The sequence below is a fragment of the Panthera tigris genome, chromosome E1 (genome assembly GCF_018350195.1).
Source record: "Panthera tigris isolate Pti1 chromosome E1, P.tigris_Pti1_mat1.1, whole genome shotgun sequence".
In the NCBI taxonomy this organism is placed as follows: Eukaryota; Metazoa; Chordata; class Mammalia; order Carnivora; family Felidae; genus Panthera; species Panthera tigris.
In genome coordinates, this window is record NC_056673.1 from 36309597 (window position 1) to 36334417 (window position 24821).

Consider the following 24821-nt stretch of genomic DNA (forward strand, 5'->3'; position numbering starts at 1 on the left):
GGGACACATGTTGCTGCTGGCACACGCGCACAGGGGCTCAGAGCCCCAAAGGACAGCCGCGGGAGGTGGGGCACATGCCCAAGACCTTAGCCACTGACACTGCTAATTCGTTGCTCTTGGCGGGGGGGGGGGGGGGGGGCAAGGACTCACCTGCCCTTCTTCCCTCCACCCCAAGCTGACCCCTGCTCATGTTTCCTTCCGGAGTTACTACCGTCACAATGACAAAACCCACAACTGAGTATATAGCTTATAAAATGAGGACATTGGGGGGCGCCTGGGTGGCTCGGTCGGTTAAGCAGCCGACTTCGGCTCAGGTCATGATCTCACGGTCCGTGAGTTCGAGCCCCGCGTCGGGCTCTGTGCTGACAGCTCAGAGCCTGGAGCCTGTTTCAGATTCTGTGTCTCCCTCTGTCTCTCTCTGTCTCAAAAATAAATAAACGTTAAAAAAATTTTTTTAAATGAGGGCATTGAGACCAAGCAGTGTAAGTTACTTGGTCAGTGTCACCCAGCCTGCAGTGGCAGGGGCTCTTAATGTCTAAACTTCTCTGTCTACATCCCCAACACGCCTCTTTTCACAAGGTCCCACTAGACACTGACAGACGCCTGTTTCCATCAGGAGCCGAGCCCTGATGTCACACAGGTGTACTTAAACTCCCTAGACCTGGCCCCTCTTGGGTGCACCAGGGAGATTTGCATAAATACAAAACAAAACAAAACAAAACAAAACAAAACAAAACAAAACCACACCAGGATTAAAGACAAATAGAAATTTGGTTAAACCCACCACTCATTTACCCGGTGCCTACAGGATGCAAAATCTTCCACTGGGGGTGGGAGGCTGGAGGAGAGACATTGGAGAGGCCATCTCCCATCTCGTGGAGCCCTGCCTCTTGCTTACTGCCAGATCCTGGGTCCGCTGCTTCCTCAGTTGTGACCTCTGACATTGTGTGGTGGGGTAAATGATCACAACCAAGACAAATGGGGGGAACAAGGAGTGTGCAAGATTCGCCCCTCATCCCCTGGCATCTGGAGTGTCCCAGAAAAGGGCCTGTTGGAGTAGAACCTGGGAAGATGATTAGAATATCAAATCCAGGAGGGAAGATGCCAGTAAAACTCGGGGAGGGGGCCAGAAAACGCAGGTCGTGGCCAGAGAACGGTCTGGTCTGGGCTCTGGCTGGGTAGAGCAGGCAGGGGCCTTAGCACTGGGTCCTGAAAGGTGGGCGTAGCCGGAGTAGGGATCAGACAGCTACTTGCCATTCAGACTGTGACTGCCCCACTGCAACCCAGGGGGACACGCACCAAATGTTGGTCTCGGGGCTACAGGCCGCACACCAGAGGCCCCAGGCAGGGGACAAAGAGATCCATACTCTTTCTGAGGGCCCTCAGCTCCCAGAGTCTACTTGGGCCCAGCCCGGCGCCTCCCGCCTGAGACCTGCCCTCGGCCTTTGTCTGATGGAAGGTTGAAGTTCGGTGCCCCTCCCCCTCCAGGCAGGGTTTTGTCATTGAACTTGAGTCAGGCTATAAACATTCCTTCACCCCTCCAGGAGGTGGACCTGGACGCGGAGCCGGTGGAGAGAAAGGGGCCTGGGGAGGGTTGTGGAAGGATCCGGAACTCGAGAGGCCTGGCTTCTAACCAAGCCTTCATTGCTTTATCAACGAGTGTCTGTTGTCTTCCCCGGAAAACTCGCCTGATCTGCGTGAAAAATCCCGGTTACTGAGGCTGCACGTCAAGTTAGAGCAATATTTCAGTCAGGATCAACATAATGTAATTTTTTCATTTTCGCTCTTTCGTAATTCATGTTTTCTTACCTTATTTTTAGGCAGCAAAATCTCCATTTTTTTTTTAATGAGTAGGGAAAACAAATGCATAAATAGCCAAAGAAGGGCACCTGGCTGGGTCAATCGGTAGAGATTGCAACTCTTGATATCCGGGTTGTGAGTTCGAGTTCCACACTGGGTGTAGAGATTACTTAAAAAAAAAAAAAAAATCTTGGGGTCCCTGGATGGCTCCCTCGGTTAAGCATGCGTCTTCTGCTCAGGTCACGATCTCCCGGTTTGATGAGTTCGAACCCTGCATTGGGCTCTCTGCTGTCAACACGCAGAGCCGGTTTCGGATCCTTAGTCTCCCTCTCTCTCTTCCCCTCCCCCGTTCTCTCTCTCAAAAATTAACATTACAAAAACTTTAAAAATTAAATCTTAAAAAAATAGCAAACGAATAATGGCGAAAAAAGGTGAATTATTAAAGAACGTTCCAGTAGGTCATGCCGCGACCTATTTTCAAAGCGCCCCTCCGTCGGCGGGGTCATTCCAGCGGGCGGTGGCCGAGGCCCCAAAAGCCCGCGGTCCCCTCAGGCTCTGGAAATTTGAACTTGGTAGATGGGGCGTCCTCCCCACGCCCGCACCCGTGGCGGAGGAAAGCCAGGCCTGCCGCGCCGCCAGAGCCGGGAAGGTGGCGCGGACTTGCCAGCCACCCGCCGGCCGAGGCTGCGCAGAGCGGCCTGGTGAGACGGAGTCAGTTACTCTTTACTTCCTTCTTCTGTCTGTTTGTTTTAAAGACTCTGGGATCCCGGAGCTTGGGGGGATCAAAGACTCGATCTGAGGGCTTCTCCCGGCTTCGTGAGATCCAGTGGGATGGGAACAGCGCGCCGGGAGGCGCAGCTCTTCCGTGTCTTGTGCGCGGCCGGCGTCCCTTCCAGCGAGGAGCCCCGCGACCGCCGAGGAGGCACCGGATCCCGGCGAGCCAACGAAAAGCCCCGGCCTCCCGATTTGGGCCAGATGAAATGCCCGGAGGCAGGTCCGCAACTGGCAACCCGGAAAAGAGGCCTGAGGGAGTTGGACGGATAATGCTCGCCAAGTTCTTCCCAGCCCTTCCATTTGGCTCTACCTGCTCCCGGACGTGGATCAAAGGGGTTTGTTGTTTTCTCTTTCTCTCCAACCTGGAATCCCCAGGCTTTCTGGGCCCTGGAAAGAACCCAGCCAACCCTTCTCCCTTTGTCTAACTTTGGGGGTGGGGGAGAGGCGTGGCACCCGGGGCAAGTGCACAGACCCGGGTCACATCTCACTGTCATCTGGACCAAGAGAACCCTAAATTGGGACTTTGTGTGTGTTGGGGTGGGGGTGAGGGGTGGCGGGGAGGCCGAAGCTGCGAGAAGGGCTTCTCAATTTTAGTTTGTTGGGTTCTCACATCCCTGCCCTCCCCTCCACTCAGCTCTGTTTCCGGGAGGAATCACCCGAGCCGAAAGGAAAACGTTTAATTGAAAAAAGTAAATGCAAAGGTCTAATGGAGTGAGCCTCCCAGAAATGGCATGAATTGAGTCTCTGGCACTTGGGTAGTTTTGTGTTAGTTCGGTTCCGGCATTTGTGAAAATTAAGGATTTAGAGTGTTCCCGCCCCGACCGCTTCTGTGGAATCTGATTCAGAGTAAAAGAGGCCACATTTACAATTCCCCAAAAGCTTCAGACTAAAACACATTGAAATGATTACCCCCGACGACATTCCTGGCTTGAAAAAAAAAACCCTCAACGTACAAAAAAAATATATCCAGATCACAGAAATAAATATATGGGGCTTTAAACACACATTCTTTAAAAACTTTTAAATAAACAACCTTTTCTTAAAGTTTTTTTTTTTTCCATTCATGATTTCAATGTTCGTGTTCTACAATTTGCAACCACTGTTTTTAGTCGTGTCTCCCCCTCCCTAACTTAGTTATATGCATCCTGTCCTGGTTTTATTTATTTTATTTTATTTTTTTTAATTTAGTTTTTTAGAAGCAAGGTCTACACCCAACATGGGGCTTGAACTCAGGACCTGATATCAAGAGTCACATGCTCTATGGAATGAGCCCGCCAGATGCCCCATGGCTTTAAAAAACACTATACATTGATTACACCGTAGGCAACTTTCCAAGTTATTCCAGTCTTCAAAATGCCCTGTAAAAATGCATAATATGCCACAAAATGTGTTGTCATAGTTTAGAAAATCATTTCCCCAATGTTGGTCATTTCGGTTAACCCACATTTGAAAACAGGGTTTTTTTTTCCTTATTAGAAAAGTGTCACTTTTTCATCGTCAAGAATTTCAAAGATAACAAATATAAAGACGAAAATAAAAACCATCTCATATTCTAAAACCCAGAGTTCACCAAAGCTAATCTTTTGGAGAATTTTCTTCAGTCGTTTTTCCTTGCCTGTGTGTATGATGTCAAAACTGAACTTCTGCATGAACATTGGTGCACCTTGCCTTTTGATTTAATATTAATTAGTATATTCTCAGCGTCATTTAAATTTAATATTATTCTCAGTGCCACTAAATATTCTCCAAAAGCATGATTTTAAGGCTTGCACGGTATCTAGTCCTTGAGGCGTGCCTCAGATGGAAAAGCATTTCTGCTTTTGGTCATTTAGATGGTTTCCATGTTTACTTTTCAAAATAATTCACAAGTGAGAAAGAGAACACTGATATGCCCCTAGGTAGTTTGATAGGGAGATGAGAGTTGAATCTCCAAAATTCAAGGAATAGAATGCTTGTCTTTTTTAGGTAACAAATTCCTCCTTCCCAGTATTGCCTGGGAGGGAACATTAAGGGGAGCCTTCTAGAATGCTTGAAATATTCTGTTTTGATCAGGGTGGTGGTTACAGGGGTGTGTGAAAGATTAATTAAGCTGACCATGTAGAATTTGTGCACTTTTAACATTGTAAACTGCTGTCTCACTCCTGCAAGCTCTATGTCTGTTTACTTAGAAAAAGAACAATGCAGGAAATAAATGGGTGAAGGAAATGAGCGAGGGGTGGGGACCAACCCAAAGTGGATCAGTTGGTTCACCCCTTTGCTAGGTTCACAGAGACCAAAAGTAAATATTTGACAGCTTGTGATGAGCGGGGGTTGGGGGCGGGGGCAGGGGAAGAGCCTGGCCCTCCTCCCCCACCCCTGTGCTTAACCCTTGTTAAGCAAAGATGGCTTTTCTATTATAGTTGCACTCCTGCGGCTCTGAATTTCCCGAGTGAGTGGAAGAGGAGTAAAAATCGGGTAGAAGAGGTTTACGAAGAGAGTTAAAATGAACATATAAACAGCTGGCCCTGCCATCATTGTCCTGGGAAATAGAAGTGGGGTGCTTTCTATATCACGTAAAAATTTAACAAAAAAAAACCTCAGGAAAACGGTTCGTTTTGGATCTATTTTATAATCTATGTTTTCGCTTCAAAAGATAGCAGGCAGGACCTGGAGGCTGTAGGGACAACACCCCTCCCGGATGACCAGGAGGACCCGAGAGATTGGAGTAGTGTCTGGTCTCTGAGTGGAGTTTTATTGGCACTGTGTGCCGTGCCGTGCCGTGTGCTGGCCAGAACACATGCTTAATCCTTGGGACGCTGCAGGAGAGGGAAAAAAAACCCTTCAACCTACTTGGCACGTTATTTTCCTATTGTGTTTACGATGGAAGACGATCACAGCCACTGCCCAGTATTCAGCTGGGATTTTTCCCTTCTTTTTATTTTTTATTCGTTCATTTAAAAATGTATTGTTATTAATTTCATTGAATGGTTTTAAGTAGGCTCCACGCCCAACGTGGGGCTTGAACGTATGACCCCAAGATCAAGAGTCACATGCTCTACCAGTCAGGCGCCCCTGTGATTTTGTTATTTTTTAATTGTCATTTCACTCCCTTTCATTTAGGATCAAGATGAAGTTGATTTTTTTTTTAATTTTTTTTTTTAACGTTTATTTATTTTTGAGACAGAGAGAGACAGAGCATGAACGGGGGAGGGGCAGAGAGAGAGGGAGACACAGAATCTGAAACAGGCTCCAGGCTCTGAGCTGTCAGCACAGAGCCCGACGCGGGGCTCGAACTCACGGACCGCGAGATCATGACCTGAGCCGAAGTCGGCCGCTTAAACGACTGAGCCACAGGCGCCCGGGGATGAAGTTGATTTTTAATATCTGACGGAGACACCAAAGACATCTTTCCAAGTCAGACAAATATACGCTGGGTGTTTTATAAAAAAGTTTCCTCCTCCCCTTTTGAGGTACAACATAATTCAGTAAAGTGCATTAATTTTAAGTGGATGGCTCAAGGAATATTTACTCATGTAACCATGATTTAGAACAAGATAGGAACATTTCCTGCACCCATGTAGGTTCCTTTCCAGTATAATATTCCAGAGATAATTGCTATTCTGATTTCCATTGCTATGAATTAATTTTGCCTGTTCTTGAACTTGATAGTAATTTGTCTATTTGTTGTGTGTATTGATAGTTTATTCTTTTAAATTGCTCTATGCTACTCCATTTATGGACATACCACAGTTAGTTTATCCACTCACCTTTAAAAAAAAATTGTTTGTTTAGGGGCGTCTGGGTGGCTCAACTGGTTAACCGTCCGCCTTCGGTTCAGGTCGTGATCTCGTGGTTTGTGGGTTCGAGCCCCGTGTCAGGCTCTGTGCTGACAGCTCGAGAGCCTGGAGCCTGCTTGTCTTTAAAAATCAGATAGTTTATAACCAGTGCCAATTTTCCACACCTGGGGCAAGTGCTCAGATTTAAGAGGAAGAAAAACCCAGCGTTGATGGAGCTGATGACATCTGCTCGAATTTTGATACTGAGATTCTTTTCAAGGCTTGAGGACCGGGATCCGTGGGAGAGCAGAAATGTGGGTTTGCTGATAGTAGAGCATTAACACTCAGGCTCTGTCCTTCCCGTGGCTTCCCTCCGCTGGTCCAGTCCTGAGGCACCGTGGTATCTTCAAGTTAGATCTGTGTGGATCGCACTGAACCCCCGGGTGCAAGGGCACAGAAGAACTGTGGCTGGGGTCAAAGGTCAGGATCAGCGGGGCCCAGCGGCTCCGGGGTTAGTGCTTTTAACACTTCCATCTTTTAGATGGAAGCGATTCTCCAGAGTCCTGATTTGGAAGCTGAGCTATGACTTGGGAAATTTATTGCCCTGTGGTCGTTTAACAAGAAGTGATCTATCTTCCCCGGGCAGAACTTCCATTACCGGTGACAGGTGCCTGGAGCCAGCTTATTAAAAAACCGTCGTTTCAACCCCCAAGCGAAGGTGCCACGGCGTGTTGGAACAGAATGCTAATTTCCAGCTTGCCGTCATCATCTGGGACGTGGAGACGGCATTACGAGCATTTTAATATTCAAGAGGAACGAAACCCAGTGCTATTTCTGTAGCTGCACCCTGAGCCCAGGGAGCGTTAAGAGCTGCCTGTATTTTTCAGGCAGAGGTCCCATGCTCCCAACCCAGCAGGCTGACACAGCTCCCAGGCTGTCACTGGCCGGCTTGGGCTCCCGTGCCCTGAGAGTGGATCAGAGAAGTCTGGACGAAAAGAGCAGGAGAAATTTCATGAAGATCTCTCAAGGCTGAGCCCGTTTTTATGCACCACCACCACCCCCCCCCCCAACGAGTTTCTCTCCTCCCATTCCAGCTGAATTGTCCAAATTATCAGTGAACTTTTTTTTAATTAAAAAAATTTTTTTTAATGTTTTCATTTATTTTTGAGACAGAGAGAGACAGAGCATGAGCAGGAGAGGGGCAGAGACAGAGGGAGACACAGAATCGGAAGCAGGCTCCAGGCTCTGAGCTGTCAGCACAGAGCCCGACGCGGGGCTCGAACTCACGAGCTGAGATCGTGACCTGAGCTGAAGTCGGACGCTCAACCGACTGAGCCACTCAGGCGCCCCTCAATGAACTTTTATTTATTATATATATATTTTTTTGACAGAGAGGGCACAAGTGAGCAAGGGGCAGAGAGAGACAGAGAATCCCACAAGGAGCAGAGAGAGAAAGAGAGAGAAGCTGGACTCGTGTTCACCCGAAGCAGGGCACGAGCTAACCCGATGTTTGGGTGTTTGATATTGAGATATGGCAGGACTCGAACTCAAGAACCGTGAGATCGTGACCTGAGCGGAAGTCCGATGCTTAACCACCTGAGCCACCCAGACGCCCCGGATTGTCAATGAACTTTCTGTGTCATGCAGGGAGATCTAAGGAAATGGTCCAAATGGTCCAAATGGTCAGGACAAGAATTAGCCACGTGACTGAACCAGGTACAACTACTTAACAGTCCAGCCTGTCAGTAGATATCTCATCTGAGATTCTTGGTGTGGGGGTATGGGGACTGGGAAACCCAACTACCTAGACGTGATGGGGGCAGGGATCTCCCCAAGAGGCAAGGCTGAAGAATCACTTTCAGCTGCATCACAGGAAAATATTCGTAATTTTCTGAATCTAGGTTTCTATTTTAACAAATAACATGGATCTTACATAGTTGCCAGGGAATGTCAGAGGTTTCACAATCCACGTGGCTGATTTAATGTACTTTCCTGGTTTATATCACTTAGAAAAAACTGCCCTAGTAAGTTTTGTCGCTCCAGGAATTTGGGGTCACAGGCTATGTGCCCGGCACTCTAGCTGAAGACTCATGAGTATTTTCTTCAATCTCCTCTCCCCTTTATTCATTTTTTAAAAGTTTATTTACTTTTTAAAAAAAAAATTTTTAACGTTTATTTATTTTTGAGACAGAGAGAGACAGAGCGTGAACAGGGGAGGGGCAGAGAGAGAGGGAGACACAGAATCTGAAACGGGCTCCAGGCTCTGAGCTGTCAGCACAGAGCCCAACGCGGGGCTCGAACTCACGGACCACGAGATCATGACCTGAGCCGAAGTCGGCCGCTTAACCAACTGAGCCACCCAGGCACCCCAGGCCCTTTCTCAATAAAAACATTTTATGTGTCCCCAAGAAGGTCTCCTTGGAAGCATCGCACAGCTCGTGTCCCATCTGTACTCTTGAATGTTCCTGTGCTCCAGATTCATTTTTGGCACAGCTTTTGGGTGACAGTGTGATTCGCTGAGCTGAGAAGTCTGCCCCAAGTTGCCAAGGGGTTTTCTAGTGGCTGGGCTAAGTGGGCCACCTCTGCTACCTCGCTTCAGTAAAGGCACTGATGGGGTTTGCTCTGAATCTGAAACCACACCTCAACCCCTCTCCTCTCCCCTGTAGGAGCGGGGAAACTGCAAAGCTGAGGCGAATCTGGGGAGAAAGGCAAGTGGGAAGGAGGCATTATCCACCCCCCGCCCCCCGCCCCGAGTCTGGAACCTCCAGAGGGAGAACTGAACCAGGTAAACGATACACCATCAAGTCCCAATTAGCTGCAAGAGAACTTTCTTTCCCGGGTTTCTCACGGCTAACCTCATTATCCACATGGTTGACGTCTTGGTGTCACCCTCTCGACCTGACTCTTCTGTCATCCTTAGCCCTGCCAAAGTTCAATTCAAAAGAAGAGAATCAAAAGGTCGATTCTTTTCTTTCTTCCTTCTTCTTTTTTTTTAGGTTTATTTATTTATTTATTAAATTTAAAAAAATGTTTATTTTTGAAAGACAGAGCACGAGCGGGAGAGGGGCAGAAAGAGAGGAGGACACAGAATCCAAAGGAAGCTCCAGGCTCTGAGATGTCAGCACAGAGCCCAACGCGGGGCTCAAATCCACGACCTGCGAAATCATGACCTGGGTCGAAGTCAGATGCCCAACCGACTGAGCCCCCAGGTGCCCCTACTTATTATTTTGAGACAGAGAGAGAGAGAAAGTTCAAGTAGGGGAGGGGAAGAGGGAGAGAGAGAGAGAGATACAGAGAGAGAGAGAAAGAGAGAGAGAGAATCCCAAGCAGGCTCCGCACCTGTCAGCATGGAGCCCAACGTGGGGCTCAAACCCATGAATCATGAGATCACGACCTGAGCCAAAGTCAGACCGACTGAGCCCCTCAGGTGTCCCTTGATTCCTTTCAACTGCAGGCAGCCAGAAGCCTGAGAAAAATGTGACCATCACTGATCTTGATATCCAAGGAAGACGACAGCTTCTCTCGGGCTCTGGTTTTCCTTTCTCTGCCATGTTGTTCTGGAGAGACAACAGGTACAGCTGAGAGGCTGTGGCCGTCACCCTCTTCCCTCAGCCCTCCTAGCATAGCTTGAGAACTTGACTTTGGGGCCACAAGTCCTAACTCTCTGTAGGTGCTGGGTAAATACTGGCTGGATGAAGGAATAAACAGGGAGTGAATAAATCAGTATATTCCAGGCAAATCACACAACGGAAATTGCCTTCGGAAGGAAAACCGCAAATCATTTTTATAATAACAAATGTTTTTCATTTCTCTTTGAGAGAGACAGAGAGAGAGAATGTGAGCTGGGGGAGGGACAGAGGGAGAGAGAGGAAGAATCCTAGGCGGGCTCCCTGCTCAGTGCAGAGCCCGATGTGGGGCTTGACCCCTCGACCCTGGGATCGTGACCTGGGCCAAAATCAACCGACTGAGCCACCCAGGCGCCCCATATCATAAGAATATTTTTTACATAAAAAATGCTTTTTACATAAAAGTATTTAAATTTTTTTTAATGTTTATTTATCTTTGGGAGAGTGACAGAGCATGAGTGGGGGAGGGGCAGAGAGAGAGAGGGAGACACAGAATCGGAAGCAGGCTCCGGGCTCTGAGCTGTCAGCACAGAGCCCGACGCGGGACTCGAACCCACGAACCGTGAGATCGTGACCTGAGCCGAAGTCGGACGCCCAACCAGCAACCCCCCAGGTGCCCCTACAGATCATAGAAAGAGGAACTTTTCTTTTTAACCAGATCAATGGCAGCTCTTTTGATTTAAGGCATATATATCATTTTTTTCCCAATGAAAAGCTAGAAAGAATATTGAAGTCTTCGGCAGGAAGAATTTAACTGACTACTAACAAGACTGATTTAAGGTCATGCAAAGAATTGCTCCCCTGGACCAATGCGTGCGCATCTCTCAGAGAATCAGCTCTGAGAAGAGATTATGTTTTGGAGATCCTACAGAAAGGGTCTAACTCACCTGTGTGTCCCAAGCGAAAGCAGGCAGAGAGAAAGAAGAGAGAGCAGACAAGAGAGAAAGGAAAAAAAAGAAACTCAGCCTTCAAAAGACAGAAAAAAAGGAGAGAGAGAAAGAGAGAGAGGGAGAGAGACAGATTCAGAGAGAAGCAGAGAGCGTGTGTCTGGGAAAGGCTTGGAAGGTGACTCCAAACCGGGCCACCAAAGGGCCCACATACCAGGCAGGACCAGCCCACGCCACCTGCCAGACTCTGCGATGAGGAGGCGCCACGCTCTTGGGGCAGAGTGTCATCTACAGCCCCAAGCAACAGACTGGGGAGGGGTCTCTAGGCTTCCTTGGAACCTTCCCAGGGCCCAATACCCATTTGCCTCTAGGAGCTGAATCCCCAGGGCAGGCTCCCCCCACAGCCTGAATCGCACGGCCCCCGGGGGATAGCACGGTCCAGAGGGGACACATCCGGCCTGTTCTAGGTAGTGGGCAAGTTGCCAAGGGACAGTCCAACCTCCAGCTTCAGGTTCCCTCCTTAACAACTGGGGAGGTGTGGCCGGTACAGACTTGGCTCCGGATTCCCCCTCCTAGGTGGGGAGGGTTCTGAAAAGGGACAGAGGAGGCTTGGGTGAGAGTTAAAGGTGTTGGGATTTTGACCTCAGGTTTACCTGTGTCCCTGTGAACCCAGCCAGAGATGAGGGGATGTATGTCCGATTCCAGGCAGGATGAGGGCCTCTGTTCCCCAGTCTGAACTGCTTCCCTTCCATTGGTCGAACAAAAGAAAGGAGCTCAATAGCATCTTGGTAAAGAAGGGGAAAATTCCAGGTGTCTTTCCTCTTTTTTTTTTTTTTTTTAAGTTAGCTAGTCATTTATTTAACTAGTCTCTACACCCAATGTGGGGTCGCACTCATGGCCTCAAGATCAAGATTCACACGTTCTTCCAACTGAGCCAGCCAGGTGCCCCATCCAGGTGTCTTTCTCAGTCAACGCCAGTTGGGTGAATATAATTCTGCCCCATCACCCCCTGCTGAGTGAGTCCCTTCCTCCTCCTGTGCCTGATCTCTGTCACTTAAAGTCCTGTCCTCAGGCTTCAACTGGACAGAAAATCAAAAGGATATACAAGAATTCAACACTACCACCAACCCAAAGCATCTAATGTATTTTAACAGAACGCTTCATCCGGTAACAGCACAACACTTGTCTTCAAGCGTCCGTGGAATGCGTACCGACTGAAACCATATCCTGGGCCCTAAAATAAACTTCAACAAATTTAAAGCAATTGAAATCACACTGAATGCGTTCTCTGACCGTAGTGGAATTAAAATAGGAATCAATAACAAAAAGGCGACAGAAAATGTCCAGACTTAGACACCGAACAACACATTTCTAAATAATCCATGGGCCAAAGAAGGAAGTATCGAGGGAAATTTAAAAAACACATTAATCTGGGGGCCCCTGGGTGGCCCAGCCGGTTAAGCGTCCGGCTTCGGCTCAGGTCATGATCTCATGGTTCGTGGGTTTGAGCCCCGAGTTAGGCTGTGTGCTGACAGCTCAGAGCCTGGAGCCTGCTTCCAATTCTGTGTCTCCCTCTCTCCCTGCCCCTCCCTTGCTTTCTCTCTGTCTCTCTCTCTCACTCTCTCAAAAATAAATAAATATTTTTCAAAGTTTTAATAAATAAACTAAAAAATACATTAAACTGAGTGCAAATGAAAGTATAATATTAAAATCTGTGGGACACAAGGCAGTACTGGGAAATAAATTTGCACCACTAAATGCGTACTTTGTCTTTATTTTTATTAAAAACATTTTTTTAAATGTTTATTTTTGAGAGAGAGACAGAGTGTGTGCGGGGAGGGGCAGAGAAAGAGGGAGGCACAGAATCCGAAACAGGCTCCAGGCTCTAAGCTGTCAGCACAGAGCCCAATTCAGGGTTCGAACTCAGGAACTGTGAGAGCATGACCTGAGCCGAAGTTGGAGGCTTAACTGACTGAACCACTCAGGTGCCCCATAAATGCATACTTTAGAAAAGAGGAGGAGCACCTGGCTGGCTCAGTTGGTTGAGCATGTGACTTTTGATCTCAGGGTCGTGAGTTCAAGCCCCCTGTTGGGCATAGAGCTTACTTAATTATTATTTTTTTAATGTTTGTTTATGTTTGAGAGAGAGACAGAGCACAAGCAGGGGAGAGGCAGAGAGAGAGAGGGAGACACAGAATCCGAAGCAGGCTCCAGGCTCTGAGCTGTCAGCACAGAGCCTGATGCGGGACTCAAACCCACAAGCAGTGAGATCATGACCTGAGCCCAACTAACTGAGCCACCCAGGCACCTCCATAGAGCTTACTTTAAAAAAAAAAAAGAAGAAGAAGAAGAAGAAAAGTCTCTAATCAATAATCTAAGTTCTCACCTCAAGACCCTAGGGGGGAAAAAAAAAGAGGAGTAAGATAAATCCAAAATGGGTGGAAATAATAGATAAGAGCAAAAATTCATAAAATGGAAAATGGAAAAAAGAAAATAGTAACAGGAAAAAGAGAAAAGTCAATAAAACAAGGAGCTGATTATCTGAAAAGATCAATAAAACTCTAGCAAGATAGACAAATTTAAAAAGAGAGGAAAAAAACACACCACCAATATTGGGAATGTGATGGGGGATATCACTACAGACACCACAGACATCAAAGGATAATAGGGAGGAGCGCCTGGCTGGCTCAGTTGGTGGAGCGTGTGACTCCTTGATTTCCAAAGTCATGAGTCTGAACCCCAGGTTGGGTATACAGATATACTTTAAAAAAATTAAAAAAAAATTTTTTTAATGTTTATTTTTTAGGGAGAGAGACAGAGTGTGAGCAGGGGAGGTGCAGAGAGAGAGGGAGACACAGAATCCGTAGCAGGCTCCAGGCTCCGAGCTGTTAGCACAGAGCCCGATGTGGGGCTCGAACTCGGGGGCCAGGAGATCATGACCTGAGCCAAGTCGGCCGCTTAACAGACTGAGCCACCAAGGCACCCCACAAAATTTTTTTAATTAAAAAAAAAAAGATAACGGGAATAGTGTGTACAGGTTGAATAATGGCCTCCAAAGATTTAGGTCCTAATCCTCGGAACCCATAAATATTACCTTATTTTGAAGAAGGGTCTTTGCAGAGGCGATTAAGTGAGGATTTTGAGATGAGATTATCCCAGGAGGCTCTAGTACAATCACACAGAAGACACACAGAAGAGAAGGTCATGTGACCCTAGAAGCAGATGCTGAAGCGATGTGCCAGCAGCAAACAGGACTGGCTGCCACCAGAAGATAGACAGTGCAAGGAATGGGGATGCCTGGCTGGCTCGGTCAGAAGAGTGTGCAACTCTTCATGTTGGGGTTGTGAGTTCGAGTCCCACGTTGGGTGTAGAGATTACTTAAGTAAAAACTTAAAAAAGAAAAAAAAAAAAAGAAATGCTCCCTTCCCCGGTGCCTCTGGAGGGAGTGTGTCCTCATCAACACCTTGATTTTGGTCCGCCGATACTGGTTCTGAATTCCTGGCCTCCAGAACCTGGAGAGAATAAACTTAATGCTGTTTTAAGCCACTAAGTTATGTTAATTCGTTACAGCAGTCACAGGAAACTAATACACTATGGCCACACGCATAGATTTGGCAACTGAAGTGAAATGTACCAATTCCTCAAATAACACCAATGACCACAACTCATCCAGTGTGAAAGAGGTCATTTGAATAGTCCTATAACTCTTAAGGAAATTGCATTTATAATGAACGCCTGACTCCTGCCATTTCCAGGCCGCGACGGTTTCACTGGAGAATTCTGCCAAACTTTTAAAGGAAAATTAAAATCCACATAGTTTCTTCCAGGAAACAGAAGAGGAGGAATACTTACTAATTCACTTACGAAATTAATAATGCCCTGGTACCAACACCAGATCGAGACCACTCTAAAACACACATACATGCACACACACACGCACACACACTCACACACACACAATTACAGACCCAAATCCCTGATGAATGTAGGCGTATAAATGCCTAACAAAGTATTAGCAAAGAGAATTCAGCAAAATATAGAAATATATACCATGAGCAGGTGGAGTTTATTTCAGGGATGCAAGACTGATTCCATATTCGAAAATCAGTCATTGTAATCTATCATACTACCAACATAAAGAAGAAAAACCACATGATCTTATGAGTCGATGCAGAAAAAGTATCTGACAAAATTTGACATCCATTTAATAATTAAGAAAAACGTTCTCAGGGGCGCCCGGGTGGCTCAGTCGGGTAAAGTGTCCGACTTCAGGTTGGGTCATGATCTCGAGGTTTGTGAGTTCAAGCCTTGAGTCAGGCTCTGGGCTGACAGCTCCGAGCCTGGAGCCTGCTTCGGATTCTGTGTCTCCCTCTCTCTGCCTCTCACCCGCTCACGTTCTCTCTCTCTCTGTCTCTCTCTCAAAAATAAACATTAAAAATTTTAATACAAAGAAGACATCCAGATGGCTAACAGACGCATGAAAAAATGCTCAACATCACTCAACATCAGAGAAATACAAATTAAAACCACCATGAGATACCACCTCACACCAGTCAGAATGGCTAAAATTAACAACCCAGGCAACAACAGATGTTGGCAGGATGCAGAGAAAGAGGATCGCTTTTGCGCTGCTGGTGGGAATGCAAGCTGGTGCGGCCACTCTGGAAAACAGTATGGAGGCTCCTCAAAAGGTTAAAAATGGAACTACCCTGTGATCCAGCAATCGCACTACCAGGTATTTATCGAAGGGATACAGGCGTGCTGTTTCTAGGGGGCACATGCACCCCGATATTTATAGCAGCACCATCAACAATAGCCAAAGCATGGAAAGAGCCCAAATGTCCATCGATGGATGAATGGATAAAGAAGATGTGGTATACATATGCAATGGAGTATTACTCAGCAATCAAAAAGAATGAAGTCTTGCCATTTGCAACAATGTGGATGGAACTAGAGGGTATTATGCTAAGTGAAATCAGTCGGAGAAAGGCAAATATCATATGACTTCACTCATGTGGAATTTAAGATACAAAACGGATGAACATAAGGGAAGGGAAGCAAAAATAATATAAAAACGGGGACCATAAGAGACTCTTTTTTGTACACTTTTTTGATGTTCATTTAATTTTTTAGAATGATAGAGTGCGAGCAGGGGAGAGGCAGAGAGAGAGGGAGACACAGAATCGGAAGCAGGCTCCAGGCTCCGAGCTGTCAGCACAGAGCCCAGCATGGGGCTCAAACCCAGGAACCGCGAGATCATGACCTGAGTCGAAGTGGGATGTCCAAACAACTGAGCCACTCAGGTGCCCCCATAAGAGATTGTTAAATACAGAGAACAAACTGAGGGTTGCTGGAGGGGTGTTGGGTGGGGGGAATGGGCTAAATGGGTAAGGGGCATTAAGGAAGAGACTTGTTGAGATGAGCACTGGGTGTTCTACATAGGGGGTTCATCACTGGAATCTGCTCCTGGAATCATTATTGCACTATATGCTAACTAACTTGGATGTAAATTTTAAAAATTTTTAATTAAAAATTTAAGAAAAAAAGAAAAAAAGAAAAACCCTCTCAGAAGAACAGGAATACGAGGGAATATCCTCAACTTGATAACGAGCATCTGTAAAAACCAACTAGGGGCACCTGGGTGGCTCAGTCGGTTGAGCGTCCGACTTCAGCTCAGGTCATGATCTCACGGCTGGTGGGTTTGAGCCCCTTGTTGGGCTCTGTGCTGACAGCTCAGAGCCTGGAGCCTGCTTCTGGTTCTGTGTCTCCCTCCCTCTCTTTCTGCCCCTCCTCCGCTTTCTCTCTCTCTCTCTCCCAAAAGAAAATAAATAAACTTGCAAACAATGAGGAAAGAGTCATGAGGACTTTTCCCTCCTCTTGATGGAGCAATTACATGGAAGGAACCAGAGTTCTCAGATGGCCATGTGGGGGCAGAACCCTTAACTAACCTGGACAGCTCAACTCAGCACTGCTACATGGGAAAGAAACTTCTATTCTTTTTTTTTTTTAACGTTTACTTATTTTTGAGACAGAGATGGGAGCATGAACGGGAGAGGGTCAGAGACAGAGGGAGACACAGAATCCGAAACAGGCTCCAGGCTCCGAGCTTGACAGCACAGAGCCCAACGCGGGGCTCGAACTCACGGACCGCGAGATCACGACCCGAGCCAAAGTCGGACGCTCAACCGACTGAGCCACCCAGGCGCCCCAAGAAACTTCTATTCTTTAAGTCACTGTATTTTTGAGTCTCCAGCCCAACTTAGCCTTGAACTAATTAATATAAAGACAAGTGCTGTACATATTAAAGATGGAAGACATAGTCCCTCACCTCAAGGGGGTTCTAGTTTAAGGAAGGAAAATCATTCACCATACAGATAATTCCAATGAGACGTGCTGTGGCAATAGAGCCACGACAGAAGAACACAGACCCCCACTGGGGACTCAGGGAAAACACCCTTGAAAAGATGACGTCTCAGCTGAGGTATGAAGGCTGAAAAGAAGCTGGTCAGGCAAGAAAACGGAAAAGCGTATGCTATGGGTTGGACTGTGTCACCCTAAACAAAAGAGATATGTCCAAGTCCTAACTCCTCCGGGCCTCAGAATATGATCTTACTTGGAAAGCGGGTCATTGTAGATATAATCAGTTAAGATGAGGTCATACTAGAGTAAGATGGGCCTTTTATTTTTTTCAAGTTTATTTATTTATTTTGAGAGAGAGAGCGCACGTGTGCGCATGGACACAAATGGGGGAGGGGCAGGGAGAGAGCGGAAAAGAGAGAATCCCAAGCAGGATCCTAGCTGTCAGCACAGAGCCCCATACGGGGCTTGAACTTAGGAACCTTGAGATCATGACCTGAGCCAAAGTTGGATGCTTACCCAACTGAGCCGCCCAGGCGCCCCCAGAGTAAGATAGGCCCTTAATCCAATGCGACTGGTAGCCTTTTTGTGTGTGTATGATTTTTTTTTTTGAGCCTTTTAAACTTTATTTTAATTCCAGTACAGTTAACATACGGGGTTATCTTAGTTTCAGGTGCACAATACGGTGATTCAACACCTTCCACGCGTCGCCCGGTGCTCGTCGCAACAGGTGCACTCCTTAATCCCCATCACCTGTGTCACCCATGACTGGCAGCCTTTTAAGAAGCGGGACCTTTGGACACAGCGACAGAGACGCAGGGTGACCACCACGTGAAGACACAGACACACAGAAGATGGCCACGTGAAGACAGAGACAATGGCTGGACAGATACCGCACGAGCCAAGGGACCCCTGGGCCCATCAGCAGCTGAAAAGGGCAAGAAAGGATCCTCCCCTGCACCTTGGTATCAGTTTTCCAGCTTCTCGGACTGTGAGAGAAAAAAATGTCTGTTATTTTAGGCCCCACCCCCACCCCCACTCGCCCGTTTGTAGCCCTTCAGCCCTAGGAAATGAACACAGGGTTTTGGGGGGCGTAGCCCAAGGCCAGGAAATGAGAAACAAATACTATCATTTGTGCAAAGAAACTGTAAGCAACTCCCTATTTGTAGTCATAGTATTCAAAGCAGGAGATGGCCTGGGATAGATGATTCTCATAGATCAAATATACGGGCACCTGGGGGGTTCAGTCAGTTAAGCATCTGACTCTTGATTTCGGCTCAGGTCCTGATCTTGTGGGTCGTGGGAGCCCTGCATCGGGCTTCATGTGACAGCATGGACCCTGCTTAGGATTTTCTCCACCCACCCTCTGCCCCTCCCCTACTCACACACGTGTGTGCTCTCTCTCTCAAAATAAATAAATAAATAAACACAAAAAATAAATCAAATATATACCTACACATATTTCTTTTCTTTCTTTCTTTCTTTCTTTCTTTCTTTCTTTCTTTCTTTCTTCCTTTCTTTTCTCTTTCTTTCTTTCTTTCTTCCTTCCTTTCCTCCTTCCTTCCTTCTTTTCTTTTCTTTCTTTCTTTCTTTCTTTCTTCCTTTCTTTTCTCTTTCTTTCTTTCCTTCCTTCTTTCCTTCCTTCCTTCCTTCCTTCCTTCCTTCCTTCCCTCCTTCCCTCCTTCCTTCCTTCCTTCTTTTCTTTTCTTTCCTTCCTTCCTTCCTTCCTTTCTTTCCAGCAGGCTCCACACCCAAGATTGGGCTCAAACTCACGAACTTGAGATTAAGAGTCACGTGCTCTACGGACGGAGCCAGCCAGATGCTTCTACATATACACACATATTTAAATAGGAGTAAAGAGGGGCGCCTGGGTGGCTCAGTTGGTGGAGCGTCTGACTTCGGCTCAGGTCATGATCTCGCGGTCTGTGAGTTCGAGCCCCGCGTCGGGCTCTGTGCGGACAGCTCAGAGCCCGGAGCCTGTTTCTGATTCTGTGTCTCCCTCTCTCTCTCTCTCTCTCTGCTCCTCCCCTGCTCACACGCTGTCTCTCTCTCAAAAATAAATAAAGATTAAAATTAAAAAAAAATAGGAGTAAAGAAATGCAAAAAAGAATGGTCACCAAAATGCTAGCACAGTTATCTCATGGTAGTGAAATTTCAGGCAATGCTTACATGCTTCCTTGTTCTTTTTCCATATACGTGATATTTTAAATCATCATTTATTTTTAATATAATCAGAAATTAATCTATTTCACTCAGGAAAACAAAGGCCATCAGTGTGGAGAGTGGATTAGGGGGAGCAAGGCCAGGAGAAGGCCAGCTAAGAAACTATTGCAATATTCCAGATCACTTACGAGGCAGGCATGAACTCAGAAAGTGACAGTGGGAATGGAGAGGGGAAATATTTAGATGGTTAGAATCAGAGTCTTGGAGAGTAAGCAGACGTACTGGGGTTGGTGATAGAGAAGGAAGATTGTAGAATGACTCTCAGATTGTAGAATGACTCTCCAGCTGGGATGAGTTGGTGATTGGTGGTCCCATTCACTTTAAGGTTAGGAGATCAGGAGGAGACTTAGGTTTTGGGGGAAGACGGTGAAATGCCTGTGGGGACATTCAAGTAGGAAGGTCCTCAACCGGTAGCTCTAAGTGGTCCAGCCAGCATTCCGCCCCAGCCCAGACCTCCTTTGGTAAATACTCCTTCCCAGGTTCCATTTCTATGATTCCGGTGCAGGTTGCTATGTGCCTTCAGATGTCATGTCTCTAGCTACAGTTGACCAGTGAAAGATGGACACGTAACCCCAAAGTTCTTTTTGTTTGTTTGTTTTTAATGTTTATTTTTGAGAGCGAGAGCACAAGTGGGGGACAAAGGGTCCGAAGCAGGCTCCACACTGACAGCAGCGAGCCCCATGTGGGGCTCGAACCCACAAACCACGAGATCATGACCTGAGCCGAAGTTGGACACTCAACCGACTGAGCCACCCCAGGTACCTCCTGTTTGTTTTGTTTTTGAGGTGCTTTTTGAGGTATAGTACTGGTAATAAATTTGGGAATCACCCTGAGTAGGTAGGAATTAGATCCATGAATGGATGAGACTTTTTTTTTTTTAAGTTTATTTTATTTACTCTGAGAGAGAGAGAGAGAGAGAGAGACAGCATGCGAGCAGGGGAAGGGCAGAGGGAGAGAGAGAGAGGGAGAGAGAGAATCACAAACTGTGAGATCACGACCTGAACCGAAATCCAGAGTTGGAGGATTAACCAACTGAGCCACCCAGGCGCTCCAAGATTTTTTGTTTTTTCAAGTAATCTCTACACCCAAAGTGGGGGCTTGAATTTACCACCCCGAGATCAAGAGTCGCCTGCTCTACTGGCCGAGCCGGCCAGGTGCCCACCACCCCCGCCCCCCGTGGATGAGACTTTCTGACAACACTTTCCAACACGAGGGCGTATGGGAAGAAAAATAAAAGTCTGAGGATGGAATCTACCAAAAGTTAGGGAGAGAGCAACAGAAGAAGACTCCCCAGCTGAAATCAAAAGACTGTTCAGAGAAGTAGGAAGAAAATCAGGAGACAGAGAGAGAACTGCCTTATTTTGGGTTCCAGTGTGTATGGAGGGGAGGGTCTCCCCTATGCCACCAAGCGATTCTCAGGACACCAGCTGCCGGTCCTCCGGATTCAACTCAATTCTGACACTGTTCTCACCGGTTAAGCGTTCAGTCCTATAAGACTGCTCTCCACCTCCCGACTGAGACAGCCATCGAAAGCCCAGGTTGTCACCTATGCTTCTGACCAACCAGCTATAAATCAGAGGTCCCTACGACCCCCTCCTTGGGTTCGATTAATTTGTTAGAGCGGCTCAGAGAAACATTGTACTTTACTAGATCACTGGTTTACTATGAAAGGAGAGAACTCGGGAACAGCCAGATGCAAGAACGAGTGAGCCATTTTTCCTGAATTTCCACAAGTTCACCACCCTGGAAGCTCTCCAGACCCGGTCCTTTCGGGTTTTTATGGAGGCGTCATTATACAGGCATGGCTGATCGAATCACCGGCCATTGGTGACTGAACTCAATCACTAGCCCCTCTCCCTTCCCTGGGAACATTCAGTCTCACCACTCTGGTTGGCCTTCACCCTTAGGTCCAAGAGTCAGAGGCTTAACCCACTGAGCCACCCAGGCGCCCTCCAAAAACGCACTTTTAGGGAGAGAGTCAGTATAGACAAGCTGTTTTATTTTCCAGGTTCCCTCTCCAGTTCTATGGCTGGCTTTGAACTAAAGGCTGCCTTTCCTCTGTCCTCTGTGGTTGCCATCCTGTCGGTCAATATTCGCAGCAGATTTGGTAGTTTAGGCGTATGGACCCGATCAGCACGAAGGGAAATCAACGTCCTCAAAAATATTTGGGCAAAGGCAAATACACCATTTAAGCTGAGTGAAGGCGGCGGCGGGGGGTGGGGGGGGATCTGAGGGTTGCTGAAACCCTGAGGCCACGTGGGAGAGCTTCTGGGACATTTGGAGCCACACGCCCACAGCATTTTCTCAGAGACTTCAGTTTCGCCACACTTATCGTTTCCCTACACCTATTCTCAGTGTCATAAGTCACAAAGATGAGTCATTAAGCTGGTTTATTTAATTTATCTTGTGAACATACTAATAAAAAGACTGTTATTGAACCCCCATGACTTAGATAATGGGAGGATGGCAGGAGTTTCAGGAGCTCCAATAGTCCCCTTTAATTAAATTAGACAACGGCTATTAGAGTTGGCAATTAGTGTCACTTGCCTGGTAATTGAATGGTTGATATGAAAAATGGCTCCGTGTTAGGATCTGTCTTGGAATGAACGCAGAAGGTATATGAATTTATATTTTCCTTCATTATTATTGTGTGTTTGCGATGCATCAGGAAGTACGCTGAGCAACAGACTCGGAGCAGGGAGCCAGACAGCTGAGGTCCCCACCCTTCTGCAAGTCGTCGTCTAATGCGCTGGTTTCACTAACTGGGAACATTTCTAGCAATTGAAAAATGCCTTTCTTTTTAAAAAATTTTAAAATGTAAAAATGCCTTTTAGGGGGGCACCTGGGTGGTTGAGCGTCGGACTTTGGCTCAGGTCATGATCTCACGGTTCATGGGTTCCAGCCCCGCGTCGGGCTCTGTGCTGATGGCTCGGAGCCTGGAGCCCGCTTCGGATTCTGTGTCTCCCTCTCTCTCTGCCCCTCCCCCACTTAGGCGCGCGCGCGTGCGCGCGAGCTCTCTCTCTCTGAAAAATAAATAAATAAACATTTAAAAAAATTTAAATACCTTTTAGTAGGAGAGAACACCCACCAGGATCCAGGCAAAACTGTCAGAAGAGGAAAATCATAAAATGTTCACATTTTAATTTTCACGATAGCCCCGCCAGCCGGGGGTCACGCGGTGGGGAAAGCCAGACCTGGGTTCCAGATGCCGCGTCTGTTACTGTCTCTCGCAACCAGTGTCCTCCTCTTAAGCTCTGAGAGGATAATATGCATAGCGTATGACACAGGAGTCCTTGGCACACTACAAAACTGCTATTCTCACGGTCGTTAGCTCATTTTCGAAGATGAGAAACTCGACCCAGAGAGGTAAAGTGATTTTCCCAAGGCTACACAGCTGGCGCTTGGCAGCGCAGGAACTTGAACCCAAATCTGACTCCAAGCTGCATCCACATTTGTTACCACTATTTGGCAAGAGGCCAAGAAGTAATTATGCATAGAGGGAGTGATGTATGCTTATGGAGGGGTGCATGCATCTTCCTTCGGAGGGGCAGTCTGGAGGAACCAGGAAAGATGTGGGGTCTAGGTATGCAAGAACCCAGATAAGTCCGGATTGGTAAGGAGGGGCAAGACCAAGGCCAAGGAACCAGATTCAGCGTCTGGCTGCTGTCGGCTCCCCTGTAGCTAAACACTGACCCCTGCCGGCCACTGGGGTGGGGGGAGGGGCGGAGGCGCGGGGCCCAGCTCCCAGAGCCCTGGGGACCGCGTCCCATCTCCCGGGGCCAGGCAGAGGGCTGGAGAAGCTGCCGCACCGCGTGACCTCCGGTGCTGTCCTAGGCCACCTCGGGCAACGTCGGAACACTCCCCACTATTCACTCAGCTTTTGACCAGAAGGGGCCAGAGCTGAGGACTTTCCCTGCAGGGGGTTGGGGGGGGTGTCCCATCCCCAGCATCTCTCTGGCCTCCCCTTGCTGCGCAGCTCCCCCTGCCTTGTTTGGGCCTCGCCCGCCTCACCCCAACCTAGGGTGCGGGCCACCAGGCGCTGGCGGGGGACAGCCCCTAGGGCTGAGCTCCAGCCTCGAGTGGGGCACTTCAACCCACTCTGGCCCAAATGCCACTTACTTTCCGGCTACGGAGACACTGTGGCAGGGGCCAGTTTCCGTTCTTGCTCCTGGCATGTGCCACGCAGCCCGGATCTGGGTCTAGAGGGGTTAATTCTGCGGAGCAGCGACCTAAGTAAGGCCTCTTTAGGCTGCTAGCCCAGAGGTAGGGATCAGGCTTCTCCCCATTTCATCCCACACCCTCTCTCCTTGCTTTCCACTTTCCGGGGCCAGAGCTGCTAAAAAAAAAAAAAAAGTTAAAACCCAGGGTTCTCAGCTTTTAATTCCTGCCTGGCTCTGTGTCTCCGTTTGCTCTCTGCAAAACCAAGCGAGTTGAACACTCTGAGAAGGAAGTAAACAGTGTATCTTAACAGTGTATCTTAACCATGTACATTGCTTATAAAAAGAGAAGCCTGGGGGGGGGGGGGCAATCTGCAGGGAACCTGGTCTCTGACCGCAGCCAAACATCAGACAAGAGCCTGAGAACTCGCTGGAGAGATGGACATATGACCCACAGAATAATGTGAAGTTGGTAAGAGTGTCCCGTGCAGAGCTTGGCGTGTTATTTCGTGACTCGGAAAAAAACAAAGAAGAAAGGCTCATTAGCAATGCGAATATGTTGCTTCAGGAGGCAAGGTTTTAAAGGATTTCAATAAGTCAGGATTCCCTTTAAGAAACTAACAAGATGTTTTCGAAAATAAGGATTGACATTCGGTTCTTTATCTTATTCTCTCTAAATCAAGAATCCCCACTTGGAATGGAAGGGATCTGGCTCAACCAGGAGTCCTGTAAGAAGGAGAGGGGGTAGGGGGCCGAGCCAACGGAGCTGACCTTGAACTTGGGAAAGAAGTCCTTGAACTTGGGAAAGAAGTCCTGCAGCCCGCGCACCTGCAGAGTCTGACTAAGCAGCACTCACATCGACAGTGTATTAAGAACTTTCCAGGGGTGCCTGGGTGGCTCAGTTTTAGGGCCTCAGTCGGTGAGGCATCCGACTTTGGTTCAGGTCATGATCTCGCGGTTCGAGGTTGGAGTCCCGCTTGGGTTCGAGTCCCGCCTCAGGCTCTCAGCTGTCTGCGAGAAGCCCACTTCAGATTCTCTGTCTCCCTTTCTCTGTCCTTACCCTCCTCACGTGTGCTCGTGCTCTCTCTCTCTCTCTCTCTCTCAAAAATAAATAAACATTACAAAAAAAAAAAAAAAACCACTTTCTAGTGCATCCTTGGTCAACTGAACTCCCGCTCTGTAAAGTGGGCTGTGTGGCTATTGCCATTCTATTTTCAGATAAGGACTTGGAATTTGAAGTTC

General features: G+C 47.6%; 1 long non-coding RNA gene and 1 other non-coding gene across 2 annotated transcripts; one reads left to right on the forward strand and one right to left on the reverse strand.

Moving 5' to 3' along the window:
• Positions 1-2513: 2513 nt before the first annotated feature.
• Positions 2514-18213, forward strand: LOC122233707. The gene is made up of 3 exons (XR_006211377.1): positions 2514-2909; positions 8996-9114; positions 17867-18213. It is a non-coding gene; the product is annotated as an uncharacterized LOC122233707 (long non-coding RNA).
• Positions 16962-17046, reverse strand: TRNAQ-UUG. The gene has a single exon. It is a non-coding gene; the product is annotated as a tRNA-Gln (tRNA).
• Positions 18214-24821: the final 6608 nt, after the last annotated feature.